A 19,532-nucleotide genomic window follows, 5' to 3' on the forward strand; every position below is an offset into this window, starting at 1 on the left:
AAGCAACTTTTAGTATTTTCTCCGTAATTCCGATTCCAATTCCGATAAGCTAATTGTTCCAACTTCTAAAAAAAAAATCCAAGTCCTATAGTCCAATCTTAAAAAAGTTAATCGTCGTTTTAAAAGTCTGCGAATATCACTGTGACTTAATTTCCCCGCAAACTGCGATGGTTAACTTACTCTCCGAGGCGACTGTACCCGGAACGTTCAGAAAGTTCCAAGACTGGTGTAATAAAAAATTGGATTCTGGTGATTAAAAAGTTTATACTGTTTAGTTTCCTGCATATATCCCTCCTCAAGCTGCACACTCGCTACAAGGTTCATGCAATGCTTTGCAAGCCTCGGGGAATTCCTGTTTCGTTATCCGTTTCAATTGCTCGGTTGCTGTTTGCCTTGTCGCACTCGTAATATGTTTCCTTCGTGAGCAATTTTATTTTTGGAAATAAGTAGACTGCGGATGTCTATGCAATTTTCAATTTTTGCAGACAAATTTCCAGAAAATGGAATTAAATAAAATCCTATTCTTTGTGGGAACAGCCTCTGCGGACCTAAAACAAATAAAAATCGTGCTGAATTCTATCGAATTTTATATTGTAGCATTTTTTGAAAATTTTCATATGCCATAAATGCATAAAGATCCGCAGTCTAGTAATAAGTAGTCAGCAGGTGCTGGCGAATATGGTTGGTGGTTAATAACAGTTATGCTTTTGTTTTAAAAAATTGTTTAACGTTGCTGCATTGTTGCAACCGCGACAACGCATAAAAACTAAAATTATATGGTAACTTCATACATGGGACTACTAGCAACTAGCGACTTACTGTCTGTAAAAAAGTCAATCTGACAATTTTTCGAACAAACCATGTACAATATAATGTTTAATTTTTTAAATAAATCCTACTTGCTGATGGGTTTTTAACACTGAACCTACCACGGTCAAAATGACCGGTTTCATATTTCACAATTATTGAAACTATAAAAATTCATTTACGGAGAATGGTAGAATAAATTTCCTTGTCCAAGCATTTGTTGTCTTGAAAATTAGGGACAATCTCAATAAATTTAGGGTTGCCATTTGTGTGAGACAATATTTACCAGATGCTGTTCGTGCTTGGTAGGTTTAGTGTTAAGCAATACCGATTTTCGTCCGATTTTTCAGAAGAATCGGCCGCCATTGTGACGGGAACTTGGCCCGCGAAGCGCAGCTTCCGGTTTGCTGAATGGCGGCCGCCGTCGCGTTTCCTTCGCGAAGAAGCGCGATCTTAACACGAGAACCGTTCTGCCGACGGCGAAGATTTACGCTCGCAACTCATTGCCGGCCAACAGTCGAGAGTTTCTTCTTCCGGCTGCGGCGCGGCGGCGACGGAACTTTCGCAATTGCGGACGCCATTCAGGATCCCGCGGGATTTTTTCTTTTTCTTTTTCTTTTTTTTTTTTTTTCGAATAGCCGCGAGCTACGTATTAACGCGCGCGCCGACCTCCGCGCCCCGATGCTGCGGCTCAACTCGCTGAATTTACTACGAAACTTGCTTACCGTAACCAACCCGGACTCGTTCCCTTTTCAGCCCCCGCGCCACGTTCGGAACCTTCTTCGACCGCCTTCCGCTTCAATTACTACGGTTACAGGTTCGTTGCAACAGCTGCTTCCTTCAATCCCTTTCGATTAGTTGGTTCGGTTGCTTCCGCTTGTTAATTCTTCCGATCGGCCACGACACTCCGCGCTCAGCCGCTCAATTTCTTTCAGTGTTTGCCGAGAAAAACGACGCCTCCTGTCGCATGCTTTCGCCTTCCAGATACAGCAGCCCGTCGTTAAGTTTACATCACGCCAGGAACCAAAGATATCTGAGTACTGACGACCGCGACCGCGACTGAAAGAAATAAACATGCGATAATGGACATGTTCTGTAAATTGTCGTCGTACCTTCATAATTGCTGTACCAATGGATAGTCGAGATCCTGCCGATTAAAATGAGTCCAAACACGATGCATATCGGACCACTTTTATCGATTTTAGTACTGTTCGTGCCTCGCAAGAAGTCCCACGTGACAGCACAGGGGAAGGGGGTTCCCCCACCCGCTCCTATTATCCCCACCGTTGACGTTCACACACTACTATGTGCGACCGCTTTAACCAGTAGCTGGACCGCTACAGTCGCGCATGCGTGTGGAACGAGGCACGCCCCTTCCACTCCAACCAATCAGCCCCTTCAACGGGACTTCTTGTGACGCGCACAGGTTCATAATTAAGACGTAGCTTGCTCTATATTAAATCAGTAAAATTAGTCCGATTTACCTCGTGTTTGGACTCGTTTCAATCGCAAGAATCTCAGCTATCCATTAATGCTACTATTATAAGAGTAAAATGACAATTACTGAAAATAAAATTCTCCTTATAACATTTTTACTATTTCCAGTCGTAAAGAAATATAATAATTTGTTCTGTGCGCCACTTGGGTAGCAGCGCGGCTCGCCATTATCACACAGTACAATTGCTTTTTTAAAATAAATGTGGGTCGGGAGAAGAAGTTCAGCGTACGAGTAATTGTAAACGTGCTACGCTCAAATACCTTCATTACGGTCGAGCGTTCGCGGGTAGCCAATTAAGAAAATATTTCCCAGCATTAATTTACAGCGTTTCAAATATGGTGGCGGAACGTGGTTACCCGCTTATAGGTGTCGAAAGAAAGGAAAACTGTTGCGCGCAGTTTTCATCGTTGCTGAAGGGGGCATGGCGCCGGCATGGCGCGGCGGTGTTCGCTAAACGAACAGCAATATCGTTAAGAAAAGTGTTCTCGAGCAAAGAGGTCTCGGGACAGTTCGCGATTTCTCTTCAGTCGACCTCGCCAGGCAACTTTTCGAATTCGAACCAGCGGCGTTTCGTCGCTTCACACCGGAAACTCCGGGAAATTCGGTTTGTCGCGTAATTTTTCAATTTAAAGTTTCAGAAACGAACGAAGGAACGACTCGTTTGAAAAAGTGGCCGCTGAATGGAGAGAAAGTTCAGCTTGGAAAATCTATTTAACATATTCCGGCCGCGTTTCAAACGGGAAATTTTCGCGGAGCACGCTTCCGCGAAATTTTTCGAAATAACAATCCGACGAAGACCGAGCTTGCATACGACCGCAACGCAAATCGAGTTCGAATCGTCGCAACGTGCTCAAATTACGCGCGTCGTTTGTCGCCGAATGGACCACTTAGAAAATAGCGAAGAGATTTAATCCGATTATGAGAGTACCCTGGTCTTCAATTTTCGAACAATCAATTTTTCTCAAGTGGAGAAGATAAATTTTTCAAAGCTAAACTCTTAAACAATCGCAAATTATTATCATATGTTAAGGAAATAATTTTCATGCGTAGTAACTGTGGCGAAAATTTGAAAACATTTCTAATGCACTTCTAAAATAATTTTTTTAAGGAGGTATACTGGTGTTGAATTTCCAAAAAAATTAATTTTTAAAATTTTCTTTAAATATAAGCGAAAAGTGAAAAATACTTCCCAGATTCATCTTCTAAAATTTGTATATGTTATTACTTTACAAGAACGAGAAAATGTTGAAGTAATTTATTCTCTGCAATTCTCACTAATTAACCGCTAAAAACTGCAACCGCAGACTGAATTAAATCGATTTGCAAAATTAAGCCAGTATGGCAACAAGACAATGAAACATCATCGCTGGTTCGGTCATGAAGATTTGATACGCTAAGAATTAGTTAACTGGAGACAGCGAGTATCCGACAGAGTAGACAATGGGCGAAGCAAATGGAGACTTGAAAGTTCCGAACGCATCGATGTACAGGCACGTTTAAGTTTCGACGTAGCCGCGCGGCGAACTATAATTATTACGGAAATTCATATCAAAGTTTCCTTAGCCATTAGTACCGGAGTTATTATTACATTATGCACACGTAGCCCGCCGACAGTTTCAACTTCTTCGGGACGAATGTAAACGCGGTTTGACAGGATCGAATCAATATTTCAATTTCGCGACGGCCCGCGAATTTCTCGTCACTCTTCGTTGCAGCGAGTGGCCGAAATTTCCGTTTGCCCGTTAATAATACGCGTACAGTAATTACATTCGCATAACTAGTTATCGCCAGACAATTATTACGCCCTATAATTTCGACGGCAGAACAGAGAGGCCAGTACGAAGATCGCATGGGAGGTTCGTGTGGCTTCCCATCAACTCACTGACGGCGACAATAATGAAATACCGTCCCCCTTATTGCTGTTAGTTTACCCATGAACGCATACCTCCACTGTACGTACGATGTACAATGATTCTACAGGTTTGGAGATTTATGCGAAACATTTCTCGCGAAAATGACTTTGACTTATATTCTGAAGGTGACATTTAACGTAGGGTAATCTTAGTCTTCTTCTCTATTTTATTCGTTATTTGGTAATCTCTAAATTTTCTTTTCATCTCCTGAAACAAATGCTCAATCGGATTTAAATACAGTGACTATGGCGTGCTATTTAATAATATAAATAATATTTAATAATATAAGGCATTTGCAAATCAGAGCCGACTGCTACGAATTATTCTTGTTGAGATGCTGAGGTATTTTCTCTTGTGCACGGTTGTATTTATAAATTCCATATTTCCAACTCCATTGGGTGCCATACAGCCATAGTTATTACCGTATTATTCTTATGAACATCGTATTTGGTTTCCGCCGCACTATAATTCTACCATCCGAGTTAAATAAATCCAGTTTTACCTCGTCTGAAAATATTGTCTTATTTCACAAACTCGGATCACGATTTAAAAAATTTTATAGGCGAATTCCAAACGTTTCTGTTAACGTTAGAAACGTAAGGACTTTTACGAGCTACTCTTCCCTTATAGTTGTTATTTCGCAAAATTCTGCGTACCGTTTTTGTTCGGATCGACTTTTCAATTATTTTTGCAACATCCGTTCTTAATGTAGGAACACTAATTTCGGAATTCTCATTAATTTGACGAAAATTCTTTTCCTTTCTCGTCCTACTTGCACAATGTACCTGTACAGTTGATTATAACTTTCTTCACGGTAGTAATTTTTGTTAATAACGGGATATAAAATGTATGTATTAGGTCGTCCCACAAGTTTGTGCCGTTTACTCTTGTACTATTTACTTCTAAAAATAAAATATGTAATCACTCTTTCATTCCACAACCTCTTCTGACCTTTTTGACAAAGACATCATACCGTCACTATATGCGGTGTCTCATTAAAATACTTTTCAATGCTGAATAATATAAACATATCCACGGCACGACTTACGGGACGACCTTGTATGTATGTATGTATGTATGCATGTAATGGTTAATTATTTTGTTTAGGACCTCAGATTGTGTATACAAACATTTGATATGCGAAAAAATTATTTCTCGTTTGTTTATCGAGCAAATAAAACTTTAATAGTGTGTGTTCAACTCTGTGAGCAACCGTAGACATTGCAAGTAAACTACAGAAAATTCTATAGCATCCTTACTGAATATGCGACTACGCAATTTTATTATTCCTTCGTTATTACTTGTAAATTTTATTGTTCATTTTCAACGACCTTGAAACCCCATAACTCGCAAAGTTTCAGCAATGTCTAATAAAATCTTGAATTTCGTTCTGATTTTGGGAGCTGGTGGTTCACTGTGCTTCGCCGCGGAATGCGTCCGACAATGGTGAAGGAGAGTATTCATCGTGAACAGCGACGAACGCTTGAACCCGCGAGCACCGTCGAAGAAGATCTCGATAGAATTCGAATTATCGATGTCGGTCCCGAGATTAAAGGGCGGGCAACAAACGAACCAAAAGCTAGGGATTGAAGCGCGGTTATCGATCCCTCCCCCGTTCGGCTCGTATCCGCGCGCGGAATTCGTGAAATTTCGCCAATTTCCGTCGATTACGTTCCGGTAAACGCGCCGCGCGCAAAAGGATGTTTGATTTGTAAACCCCATCGTCGGGGAACTTAAAATCGCACGCGCGCCGAGCCGTGGCCCGGCAGCTACAAACGGCATCGCAAACACGGACCAGCGCAGCCAATTACAGATATACAATATTTGGCTGTTTATTGACATAACACGCGCGTCGTGACGCGAATGCGTCAACAGAAGCGGAACCGATGCGTCAGTTTGACGCGTTGAATATCAATCGGGACCGGGCAACCCGTTCACGCTCGGAATTTTCTCCTGCGAGCGGGAATAATTAACGAGTCGAAACCCACCCTCAAGGATTTTTCAGTTGGAAAAAAAAGCCTGCGAAAGTTTCCGCGCGCAAACCATGCGCGGAACAACTGTTAGAGAGCGGTTGGTGATAAATAGCTATAAACTCGTGGAACGGGGAACGCGTTCTCGACTTCTACGCAGTGTTGGGAAATATTCGGATAAAATATTGTTCGAACGAAAGGAAGGAATAAACAAGTACAGTGTTCACTCTATATATGTCGCAAATGCCTAGTCGATAAAAGTCCGCGAACTATCCCCGCTGCCGCGGGGTATACCAAGGGAGACCTCGGTTGCCGAGGAGTCTAAGGTCGCGTGGATCAAAGAATCTCCTCGCCGATATATGTCAGTGGCTAGACCCGTTTTTGGACATATATCGTGTAAACTCTGTACAAGCATTCCTCGTCCACGAGAAGATGGCACAAAGGAACTTGTAGGTATCTACACCCCCTGATATCCCTACTTTGCGTTACAAGTACAGTCTTTTCTCGATATATGTCGCGAATACCTAGCTGATAAAAGTCGCAGAACTGTCTCCACTACTGCTTGTATACCTCGTGATGGGCCAAGAAGCTCGAGAGACCTCCTCTCTCCATTGTATCTCCTGGCCGATATATGTCAGTGGCTAGACCCGTGTTTTGGACATATATCGAGTAAACACTGTACGCATTTTAAATCTTCAATATGGGCCCACGTAGAATGGTTGTAAAATACAATTTTTAGGACTATGTATCTCTGTAATTCCGACCAATTGCAATTTTTTCAAATTCCTTTCGCATCGTGTAATAAAACTAGTTGATCTAACTTCTAAAAAAAAACCCAATTCCCATGGTCCAATATTAAAAAGGTCCTTTCAAAAGTGTGCGAATATTACCGTGACACACTGTACATCACGCGATAGGCTAGCAGCCGCGTTATTTTCGTTGCGATGAAAGCTACTTTATATTTCTCTTGTGCAACCACTTTTAATCCTTCATCGGGAAACGATAATTATTCAGTTTTACGAACGTACAAAATTCGGATTTTCGGAATCTCGGTAATCCGACATTCTTATGTCGCGGGACACTTTCGGGAACCCGACCCAATCCCGAGAATAATTAAGCGAACCGACCATTCCCGACATTCTCGGGTTCTTGCACACCCCTACAAATACACCACTCGAGCGTGCCGTAACTCCCGACGCGAGTCTAGACAATTAGTAGACGCAGGGTAAGCAAGAGAGCAAAAAGGTTCGTGCGTTAAATAAAAATATGTCCCGGGTTCAATACCGGAGAAGCGTAACTAATTATTTCGATGGCTTCTGACCGGGCCAATATTGCCCTTGGGAAATGCACCGACGCGGCGCATTGAACTTCCTGTACGAGAATTTAATAAAAATGCCGGCAGGTGAGTGACGACACAGCTCCAGGTGATTGATATCACGTGTCATAAATCTTCTTCAGCTGCATTAAAAAAAAAAAAAAAACACGCAGCGTCTTCAACGCTTCTTCTGCTGACAACAATGAATCTCGGAAGAATTGAAAATTGTTCTGTCGAGGCCAAAGGTTGAACCAGCGGCGAGACCAATGCGATATTGTCGAATTGACTTGTTGTGGACATAGATCGTGTAGACATGTATGTTTACACTCGAGCTGCGCTGCCCTTTTCAACGTTCGGCAGTGTATCAAAGAATAGCAACTTCTAGCCGATATATGTCCATAACCAGGCCCTTGGACATATATCGGGTAAACACTATATAAACTCTTAATTACAAATGTTGTCAATTAAACAGTTTAGGAGAAATTCGTTATGATTTTACTATAGTTTCGATATATGTCCCTGGCCGGGCCCATGTTTTGGACATGTATCGAGTAAACACTGTACAAACTCGTAGTTATAAATTTTGTTAATTGAGCAGTTCAGGAAATTCGTTATGATTTTACTAAAACTTCGACCGTGAATTTGTCCGTGAAAATGAACGGCGCAAATGAATCTAATAGATCATAAAAAGTTGTCTTTCGATATAGGACGATCGCTCGGCACCGGTTTTCGCCGTATTTCGGATGAGGGTAACTATTGACTTGGCGGTAGGCAATACATTATGGGAGGCTCTACAGCAATTCAAACACGACAAGAACTTAATACCGGAAGACGTGCCGAAGACGGAATAACATTTCAGCTTCATTCGTGCAATATTCGTTCGAAGAAGTGATTGACGAGAACGGAATGTCCCCGACGCGAATCATTCTCATCGAAGCCCATAAACCAGCGGTAAAAGAGGAAATCCGGAGCTCGTGGACGACTTTACAACGCAAGGTCGACGGTGATTAAGATCTTAACCCGGGGAAATTCGTCGATTTCGTTGATCACGCGCAGACGAGGTTAGCCCAGTTTCCGAATCGCCGAGCATCCGATAACGAATCTAGTTCGCGCCGAAAGAAACTCGGGATAACCGAACTGAAGGACCACGGTTACAATCACGGGGAAATTCATTCTATCTTTACGCGCATAAATGAATGAAAAGGAGACGCGCGCGAACGCCAGGACCGCCCGGGGACAAAGAATATTTTCTCCTTCGCCCGTCGGCGCCGCGGATCGAACCGATTCCTTCGCCGGAATGAAAGCAGCGTTTCGATTAGCACACAGGAAACACCGCTCCCTGAAGAATAAATTAGAATAAATCGCTGTCGGCGAGAGGAGAGAGGAGAGAGGCGAAGTCCCCGACATCAATCATTATTAAACCGCGATCATTATGTTTTATGGGAGGTGGTATCCTCATTCAGGATCGAATCTACGACTGTCGCCTGGGTACGTTCTCACGGGGTACGAGTCGGGGCGTATTTTAACTTGCTGCAAGCATTATTTAAGGAGCATTTTTACGGACTTTTACCATTTACCATTTTTCTCTTGAAATAACATTCTCATTGCTTCACTTACTAGAGAAATTTTCTTCAGCCAGAATATGCTCCATCAGCTTAGATATACGTTTCCTAATGGGTTCTAAAACATTTCTATAAATATCCGAGTCTTTAGATTCTATAAACGTTAATATTGAATTCTTTATCTTCGTATCTACATTGCTTATTGTTTAACAAATGATCTGGATTTTTAAAAACATGGTAATTCGTCAGAGACAAGTCTGGAGAATAAGGGGAATGTAAACCTAAAATTTCATAATATAATTTCTTTAATTCCCCAACAGTATTTTGCGATGTATGCGGAAGGAGTGGAAAATGTTTAATTAATATAAAAGCAATCCTTTCCCTCTGTTAGTATTCCTTATTTTAAAAAAGTAAGTAAAAAGAAACTTCAATTCTAAGCATACTTAAGAAAATACTGCATGCATATAGCTAATATGGATCAACAAAACACCTTTACTAAATTTTTATTTCAAGCCCAAATAAAAAGGTTGAGAAAAGCAGCTTTATGCATATCATCTAGTAAATTAATTCATCAAGCAGGGCAGAAGAACTGAAGTCGTTTGGTCCGTTTCTAAAAAGGTTATTGTGATGTAAAGCGTGTGCCATCAATCATGAGACTGAACAGCCTTGTACCCATTGTCGCCGGATGAGGGGAGGGAGCACGAGCTGAGGGGAATACAGTTACCCTCTCTCTGCCAGTACCGGATCAGTCACGTGACACGCGCACGACAGAGACGCGTCACGTGACCGTGCCATGGCGGAAGCGTGGGGGAACAGCGTCGAAGAAGGGGAAGGTAGAGTGGGGGATTCTGTAACCATTGTCTCCTGATTAGGACTTTTCCCCCACTCGATTCTACCCCTTCTACGATACTATTCCCCCATTTTCCAGCGGCGAGCATCCCCACGCCTCAGGCACGGTCACGTGACGTGTTTCTTCTCTGTTGTGCGTCACAAAACGTCACGCGACTAATCCAATAATGACAGAGAGAGGGTAATTGTATTCCCCTCCATTCGGATAAAATAGGTTCCACTGTATTCAGAATGCACGTTCATGCAGCTAACAGTAGGCTGGGCTATTGTTCGGATAATAAGCGTTCGGTGAAAAGTTGTTGTACGCGAGGTTTAGCGTTAATTGGTTGGTATGAACAAGGTTCTACAGTAGTGTATATCAAATTTCGCGATCGATTTTCCAGAGTTGAGGATTAGAGACGCGTGTCGGGTGAGCACGGCCGGATGATAAATTAACACGAAAAGGTTTCGATCCGGTGGAACGTGGACCGTGCCATGAAAGAGGCTGCGAGTCGAGGCCAGCCAGCAGCAGCAGCAGCAGCGGCGGCGATGGTGGCGGATCGTCGGGCCTCGATTGGCCGGCGTTCATTCAAATTAGGCAGGCCATTAGGCTGTAAACAGCGTCGTTAAACATCGATTATCGGCGGCTGCTCCGAGCCAGATAACGCGGGAATAATGAAGCCCGGGGTAAGATTAACCCATTGTCTAGCCCCCGGAGGCGTGTTACAGCGAATCGGACCGGTTCTTCTTTATTCCGCCTGGCTCTCTCTCTCCGTGTCCTGTGTCCTCGGGGTCGCCGAACGGTCCACCGGTACCAATAATTCCACGCTATATTCCACGCCGTCTCGTGTCTCCCGGGTCCCGTTCGCACGGAAATTTCGCATTTCATCGTCGTTTCCTTTTATTTTTTTTTCTCCCCCACCCCCCTCCCCCTGTACACCACTTTCTCCAACGTTGGTCGCTTTCTATTTCGCGTCTAACCGCCAACTGTTGCTCCTGCGCCGCGCATTGCACGCTGAGATGTTTTAGCAATTTAATGGGACAGCATTACTGGACTTTGTACCGATCAAAGATATAACATTGTTGTCTAAAACATTTTTCTCCTGAATGCTTTGTTTCTAAGGTGGTCCATCGCTCCGGGACGTTTTAGGGTGGAGTGTACATTTTATTAGAAAATATAAGTACCATTTTTAAAAGTAACCTGCAGTGATCCACCGTTAGGATATCGCAATGTAGTTTTGATAGCCACGCACTGCGGCAATATGTATACATGGTGTCTCATTTAACTTTGCCGATGCCCTCCGTAATAGGTCATTGCGTTCGTCTTGAAACGCTCTGTTAAAATGTAAATAAGAAACCACATCATTCCATTAAAAAAAAAATATTACCTCGGGATGGAAAGAAAAGATGACCTCGGCATGACCTTCAAACAAATAAGCTTACGGCTCCCTCCAAATACGATAACTTCCTCTCCAAATATTTATGGTATCTGTAATAATACATACCAAAGTTATGTATGTACTAACAACAAATTTATTTACAATAACACAGTTATTAGGAGTGGCAGAGTTACGTGGGACACCCCGTATAAAGACAACGTACAGACAAAACGGCAATCTTGCATCAAATAAATATTTCATAGCTCATTTTACACGTGTTTTTCTAAGAGTCACACTTAGGGTATGTAAAGAGGAATCTCCAATGAATATTGCAGCACACCCTTTTGATACGTGATTGACACGAACAAAAATGGCGGAAATAAATACTGAAAAGTGCATCAACTTGTCCCGGTCGCACCGGTTACAAGCGGTTAATGGAAAATCTCAAGCAGCAACCCTCGAATTACCGCGTACCCTGCACTTGCCTGATTTACGGAAACGTTGCCTGTAAAGCAGTCCGCGAAAAGGTTTTCGAAATCATAGTCGGCTACGTGCCCGGTTATGCCACTCGTAGCCGTACGTCCGCGACCAGACGGTTTCTTCTCCCTTCTCGCATGAATAAGCAAACCGGGAGCGCAGCTTCTCTCTTTTGAATTCTCGCGGAAGCTTAACAAGGACGCGGGAAACTCGATAATTCATTACGATACGCTCTCGCCGCGGAACGGGAACGTCTCCCGAGGACGTCTCTTTCGCAGTTTATACGCTTTGTAGTCTTTTGTTTCGCGGCAGCCGTTTTGCGACCGTGTGCCGTCGCGATCGCTCCCGAGATAGGAATTTTAGTTGCGCTCCCATACGATGTTCTCTTCGCTTATTTCCAGCCATTGTTCGGCTCTCATCGAGAGATGGTCTCTCTCTCTCTCTCTCTCTCTCTTTCTCTCTTTCTCTCTCTGTTCCCACCGCTGGACCACGCAACGAAATACCGTCCGCGCCCCGGAGGACCGCGACGTTAAAATATTGGGAAACTTCTGATTTCGAAAATTTATTTATCTAACGGGTAATCGAGAAAGTTCCTGCAACTTCCAGGCTTTGTCATCGATAAACTGTGCGGCGCACACGTTGCGTCAACGTGGAGCGAGTATGCTTGCACCAGAGCTTATTTATCGGCGAACTTAACTAATTGTAAGAGCTGTTCGTTTATTAGGGGTACCCATAAGTAATCAACTATTTGCAAAGAGAATTTGTTTCGCCTTTAGTTCTGTACCGATCGTTGAAGAGGAAACATACATTCTTTTACAGTTTTCGGTGAAGCAGCCTGTGCTCACAATATTCTAAAAAGTATAATATTTTTTTACAACCCTGTAATAAAATGGCGGCGTCCGTACCCTCCGAGGATCATATTCGTCATTATATGATAAATTAAGAAATAAAAACTTGAATTTGCTACAAATTTTGTTCTAGATTTCAAAATAATTGACTACTTATGGGTCCCCCTAATATTCAATTGCGCCATCGAGAGAAGGTGGAAACATTCTTCTGTGAAATTGGAAAATTGTTGGATCGATGTTAAATTGATAAATAAAGTAGCGAATAAAAACATCAATTATAAAGTTTCGAGAATGGTACACCGTCCGAGGATTAATGACCGGTTGCGAAATGAAAGGTACCTACCCTGAGGTCTCGCTTAATTCCCGAGAACCCGCAGCACGGAATAGTTGGAACAAACCGGGCCGTACGATCGAGCTAGCTTATCGATCGATTCACACTGCGATTGATCGCCGGTAAAAATTGCTTTTGCCCGCGGCGCTGCGCGGCCGCGATTGATGCGAAGACGGGCCGGAGTCTTCGAGCGGGCACAGCTTTTTATTCATAAAGCGGTAACATTTAATTGCCAATCGAAGTTCGGCTGAATTGAAATCAAGTGGTTCGCGGGGACGTTGCAATCAACTGTAAAACGTTTTAATTGACGGCCGATGAAAGAGCTGTGTCGAGGGGACCGCTGATTGCAAGGGGATGCCGATGAAAAAGGGGTCTACTTGCGTTACCGAACACCGCGAGAAAAAGGGATTCCCTATTGTTCGTGAAACTTCAAAGCGTTCGAATCCGCTCGATTTTCCATGGTTTTTCGTTTTTTTTTTTTTTTTTTTTTTTGTTAGCGTAGATATTGTGTGTACATTGTACACGCCTGACTCTCTGTTTGTAAAACAAAGCGTGTTTCTAAATAAATCATTTTTGCACCGATTCTAGCACGTCTTATTTCCTTGCGCACGATTTTTAACGTACGTTTTGTTGTTGGCTTTTGTACCGTTCTTGCGAGCAGCCTTTCTTTATTTTTACGCTGCTTTCAACATTTTTTTGCCACCGTGTAAAAGCAGAACGAGGTGTGCTTGCAAACAGATTTCTTTTTAGTCCGTGCGAATATTAACAGTATCCGTACACACTGGTTTTTGATGATACAATAAAGAAAAAAATAAAATAAAATATAAAAATTTCTTGGCAACTTTGTGGAAGTAAAGCGCCAGTTCACGACTGAATTTTACAAGAAAATTACTGAAATGAGAACAAACAGAAGCCATTTCTTTGCCCAACTTCTTCATCGAGGCAGGAAAATATAAGCACAATGAACTGTTGAACTTTGTTCTTGGGAATGAGGAACTATGCAGTCTTATATTAGCATATAGTCTTCTATTTTAGGAATTTATTTTGAGCACACAAGGATTTTTTCATGTTGATTCGAACCCTTGTATTTCCATAATCGTTAACGTAATTTATGAAAAGATTGTCCAACTTGAATAGATATAAATTTTTACATTTGGGTCAAAAAACATGTTTGTGATTAACTTTCTTTCAGCCACTATACGCTCCTCAGGGTAACCTATTTCCTTCTTCTATATACTTCAAAAATTTTGATTTCTTCCCGTTTGTGTTGTAGAGTTTAGTTTACTTTTGTTTGCGTAAAATGTATTTTTTTATGCAACATTCTCAGTGTTGAAACTCAAGTTGCTAATTTAAAACGTACAGCAAAAATGGACGACATATTTTCCTATTATACAGTTAGTGTAATAGGTGTCGTCTTTTAAAAATAGATAACTGTTTTAAAATTGCACCAAACGGGTTGAGTTTTCATAACTAGACTCTAGGACAGTGATGGGGACGGTAGGGGCCCCTCAAACGCCTGCTTCCCCCACCAAGTCCTCTTTCATGCAGCGCGCACCTTCGCTGCGCAGCAGTGCCTCGTGCCTCCGTCCCGCCATAGCCAACCCTTACTTATGCTGTCTATCCACATCCACGAAGTACCGCTGCGCGGCGAAGATGCGCGCTGCACGAAAGGGGACTTGGTGGGAGAAGCAGGCGTTTGAGGGGCCCCTACCGTGCCCACCACTGTCCTAGCGCCCACTGTGAACGAGAGGAAATGCCCGAATATATTAAAAATTGAGATTTCTTTTAATACTGCTACCTCCTAGAGCAGTCGTGGGCAGTGGGACTTGGTGGGACCTGGTCTGGGACAGTGATGGGGACGGTAGGGGCCCCTCAAACGCCTGCTTCCCCCACCAAGCCCCACTGCCCATCACTGTTCTAGGAGGCAGCAGTATTAAAAGAAATCTCAATTTTTAATATTTTCGGGCATTTCCTCTTACACGGAACGGCCCAGTTTTTAATTAATTTAACTGCTCTACACCCTCTCAAAGGATATTTCGCTACACTGAGTTAAAACAGACACCCCGTATGTAGGCGTTCCGTTCCACCGTGATATCGCCACTATACTCCGGCGAGACAGACCATAGTTGGATCGTATTTGTCGCTTATTGCGAGCGAGCGTTGGGAAGCTGTCACCGGTGTGTCCGTAACGTCATTATCCGTCGAGTCGGTGAACAGCGCGGCGAATCGATGGAACCGTGGCGAAAGGTGGAAATCTGACGGGTGCAGGCATACCCTCGACCGCGCAGGCACTTCATGGCCGAAAATGCCGGGGGGGGGGGGTGCAGCCCGGCAGGTAAACGGCCCGCGTCCGGAATTTCCGATTAAAACGTGAATAATTGCGGCGGAACACGCGTCAAGCAACCGCTGGAAAATCGCGACGATCGGCTCGGAAACGGCCGCGGAGTTGTTTCGCGTTCGCCCGAAATGAAATTACACCGTGCCAGCTCTCCGATGGATATTTAAACCGCGCAATTAACGCTTCCGCACGCTTTAATTCCATAATCGGTGCGCGTCATTGCGTCCACGTCGGCGCGGCGTGGCCAATAGCTTAGTCGATTCGCGTTCATACCCGAAATTCGTCGACGAGATTTTCATCGGATCAAGGGTCAAACGAAATCGACCGTTCGATCGCGATTCAACGACAAACGATTCGTCAACCGTTCATCAATGCGATATTGTACGGAGACCATAAAGCGGCGGTTCTGATGTGCGAACAAAACTGAACACACGTGGGGAATTTTAACGTAAATAGTATTTCAGGTTTTCATGTAGAATGCGAAGAAAGAGCAACATTTATTGTTTTATGTAGGCTGGCCAAAAAAATTCTGTGCTTTGTGTTACTTGTACTGTTGTTTTGGCAGACAAGAACTGTTTTATGTCCGTGATTGTTGTCAATGTTGATAATGTCCGTGGTAATGTTCATGTCCGTCATCAGAGATGAACTGGTAGTTGGTTTGTCATAGTTTCTACAACAAGGCCCATTATATACAGTATTTTCTCGATATTTGTCATCAACACGGGTCTTGCCAGCGACATATATCGGCAAGGAGATACTATTTTTTGATCCGTTATGTTCACACTCCTTGGCGTCCGAGGACTCTCGAGCTGTAGTGGGGATAGTTCTACGACTTTTATCACCCAGGTAGTTGCGACATATATCGAGGAAAGACTGTAGTAATTTTAATGTTCCAAAGACACTTTGGAAGAAAATTTGACATCATATTTCAACACGACTATTGTGGTAGAAGGCGTTAAAAATTGGCAATGGATTCTGTCATTTCAAACTCTAGAATGACCTATTCAAAGTCCAGACATGAACCCTACATCTGGGCATGTTTAAAAATGGAATTAGCGAACGGACATACGGCTGCCCAGGCATTTAGGCACGTGGAAAATGGAGAAAAAGGGCGGGTCGAGTTCGAGGGTAGATAATTCTAGAACGCCTAACGCTAGGCGGTTTGTCTGGCGAGCGACCGCGGCGGAAATGCCGACGATAATACCTAATCCACGAACGCTATGTACGGAGTGACCATCGGTGGCGGCAACGCGGCGATAGCGAATGGCACCGGGTTTATTGTTAGGAGCTGTGCGAGGCTGATTGCGAGTTTGAAACCCGCGTCGGCCCGTGTCACGTCTGCGGCAAAATGTACCGTGCTCCCCGTGTTCAAGTAGATAGCCCGTCTGCAACCTGCACGCGAACGCGTGCACGTGACGTTATGCGAACGTCTGGCCTGTTGTTTTTACTACCGAACGGAGTTCCATCGGTTTTCACAAGGGATTTCGAAATTCGATGATCCCGTCAAACATTCATGCTGAAAGTGTAGTCACGATGTCGACGACACGACTCGTTAACACGATGTATATTCTTCGACAACGAATAGGTTCAGTTAGACGTGTCTATTCGAATCTGGCGGATGTACGTGCAACCAAAATATAGAATATTCCATGACTGCACCGCTACCGGAGTGCTCGTATTTGGTATCTCGCGAAATTAAAACTCCGATATTCTGCTTTATAAAAAGCGAACATCGTTTTAAAACTCCGCTTTAAAAATAAGCACGGTAAAAAATTAAAAGCTATGGAAGGTACCGTCAGTTTGATCTTTGAAAGTGCAGCGCCGAAACGAAACGTTCGTGTCGCGAGAAAATAATCGAGTAATGATAGCAATATTCCAGATTAGACTGCGGATTATATGCATTTTATGCATTTGAAACAGCAGGAGGATTAAAAAATGTCGACGAGTATCATTTCGTTAGTTTCGACCGACTGAAATTATGAGCATATTTTATTTTATATATTATTGATTGCATTGTGAATTTTTAAATGGTTCTTAGCAGCTTGAACGCAAACGATTTTTATTTAGCATCCGCAGTCTAATTTTGCAGTAATTTCAGATTTGTACGGAACCAGCCAGAACACTTCCCTTCACACCAGATCCCATATTTGTATTCACAGATGACAGTTAACAATTAGTGAAGAAAATTGCAGATGGAAAATCAAATTTTTCGGATATTGAATCACGTGGAATTTGTGAAGTAATTTGAGAACTGGATAGTGTTAGTTAACACTTTGACCGCCAAACTAGAAAACTCAAAAATTCCATAAAATCAAAGTAAGTTTTTTAATGAAGTAAAAATTGAACGAAATTAAATGTATGATATTGAGCAGTCCTCCAACTTTCTTGAATTTTACAGATCCTAATCAAGTATGGTGCAATGAATATATTAACGTAAAAATTCATTTCAAAACACATGTTGTCACACATATGGGTGACATGGCAGTCAACGTGTTAATTGGTAGGGCTCGTGCAACACAAATTAAATAACGATAAGCTTCGTCGAGAAGCGTCCGATAATTTGTACATTTGACGACCGATGTCCAATAATTGGAGCACACACAAGTCTTCAAAAGTTCGCCCACTGCATGTTGTTATACACGTTCTTCGAGTTCAAAGAATACAGCGTGCAGTTGTTTCAGATAGACAGAGAAAGTTGAAATCGAAACAGTGTGCAATTTTCCGGTTTTGAACGGGACGATTGAAGCTGTCGCTGCAGTATCCAGTGGCGAAATGGTGTCATAATGAGCGATCTTGCGGACGCAGCGAGGCGCGAAAATTTTATCGACTTCGTCCCTGGAAAACCCGCGGTGTATTGCTTCGGCGTGGTTTCGCGCGAACGTTTCCGCCGATCGGTTTGCGTATCCCTTTTCCTTTTGACTTCCGGCAAGCTACAAGTTTCGCGTATTGCATTTTAAAAGCAAATGCAAGGGATGGTCCGGCGATCGGCGTGCACGCCACGGCAGCCCATTGGCCGGTGCACCCTTTGACCGGAGTTAAGCTGAAGGAGCGGAGAGAAGAGAGAGCGAGAGAGAGAGAGAGAGGGGGGGAGAGGGAGAGAATGGTGGACGGCCGTGGACGTCGAACGAGTACGTGGTTTTATCGATTTGTCAATTTGGAACGGTTTCCTGTCGGCGGCGCGGAATAATTTACCGTCGGCCAGCCTCGTGACATTGCGCTCTGTCTTCCGCTCTTTCGTCTGTGGCTACGCCGCGCACATAAAGACGAATAGATTGCCGTTTGACCCTGCGATATCCACTTTTCCCGCGACACCAAATCCGCCGAGGCTCAAAGTCTCACTCGCTTTAGCCAACTGTTTCCATAAACGTTTACTACCCTCCGAGGAACTGTTTTGCGAATTGTTACGGTGTTCGCCGATTCTGGTGAGCGCCGCTTCGGTATTTCGAGATTTCAGGCGTAAACAGATTGATACGACGCGTGCAAACCCCCGGGCGAATGTTTTCGGATTGCCGAGCAGTTCTGCGACAATGCTTCGATAATTGTCATTTGTTTCTGAAAACTTCAAGTTTCAACGAAACTCATTGTAAACTGAGAAACATTCAAATTTTTGGACTTTGCTTTTGAGGACTCCTGGAATACATAAATTGCACACATACTGGGTGTTCGACTACCGAGATAATTTAACGGGTGGTCCTCCATGACAATATAATACATACATGAAAAATAAAACATTTGCGATTTCGGCCTCGTCTTTTAGTTACTAAGAATTAAAAATCCACCTAAACTGCGGCTATCCGACAGTGACGTATCAAGTGATAAATACATGTTGGTTCTCATTTCGGGCCCCAGCGAGGTGAAAATGTTTGAATAAATTAGGAAAAGAATGCTGCAAATTGCTGAAAACTTCGGAGAGTGTGTTGACAGTACATTTTGAGAGCACTTCGACAATTCGTCCAATTTACAGTCACAATTTGCGACACGCAAGTTACGATTGTAACTGCGTCTGACCCGGTTCGTACTGGCGGAACGATGTGTACATACTACATACACGTGCAAAGAATTAGCGAAGTTAGAAGGAGTTATATCGCAACCAGCCTGGACTTTGTGTGTTAACTGAATCGGCAGTTCTCGTCATCTATTCCGTGAACACATTTCCCAGAAACGTAGGAGACAACAACATTCCATTAACAGCGTCAACACTCGAAGTTCGCGTAATCATGAGCACCACTTCTCGCGGAAGTACCCAGCGAACAAATGTTCCCGGAA

At 43.3% G+C, this 19,532-nt stretch overlaps 1 long non-coding RNA gene across 1 annotated transcript; it reads right to left on the bottom strand.

The window, feature by feature from the left end:
* Window positions 1–252: 252 nt before the first annotated feature.
* Window positions 253–11,331, bottom strand: LOC143361526 (uncharacterized). Its single transcript, XR_013083481.1, has 3 exons — window positions 11,282–11,331; window positions 1,533–1,866; window positions 253–548 (listed from the first exon to the last, which is right to left on the bottom strand). It is a non-coding gene; the product is annotated as an uncharacterized LOC143361526 (long non-coding RNA).
* Window positions 11,332–19,532: the final 8,201 nt, after the last annotated feature.

Source organism: Halictus rubicundus, chromosome 15 (genome assembly GCF_050948215.1).
Source record: "Halictus rubicundus isolate RS-2024b chromosome 15, iyHalRubi1_principal, whole genome shotgun sequence".
Classification (NCBI taxonomy): Eukaryota; Metazoa; Arthropoda; class Insecta; order Hymenoptera; family Halictidae; genus Halictus; species Halictus rubicundus.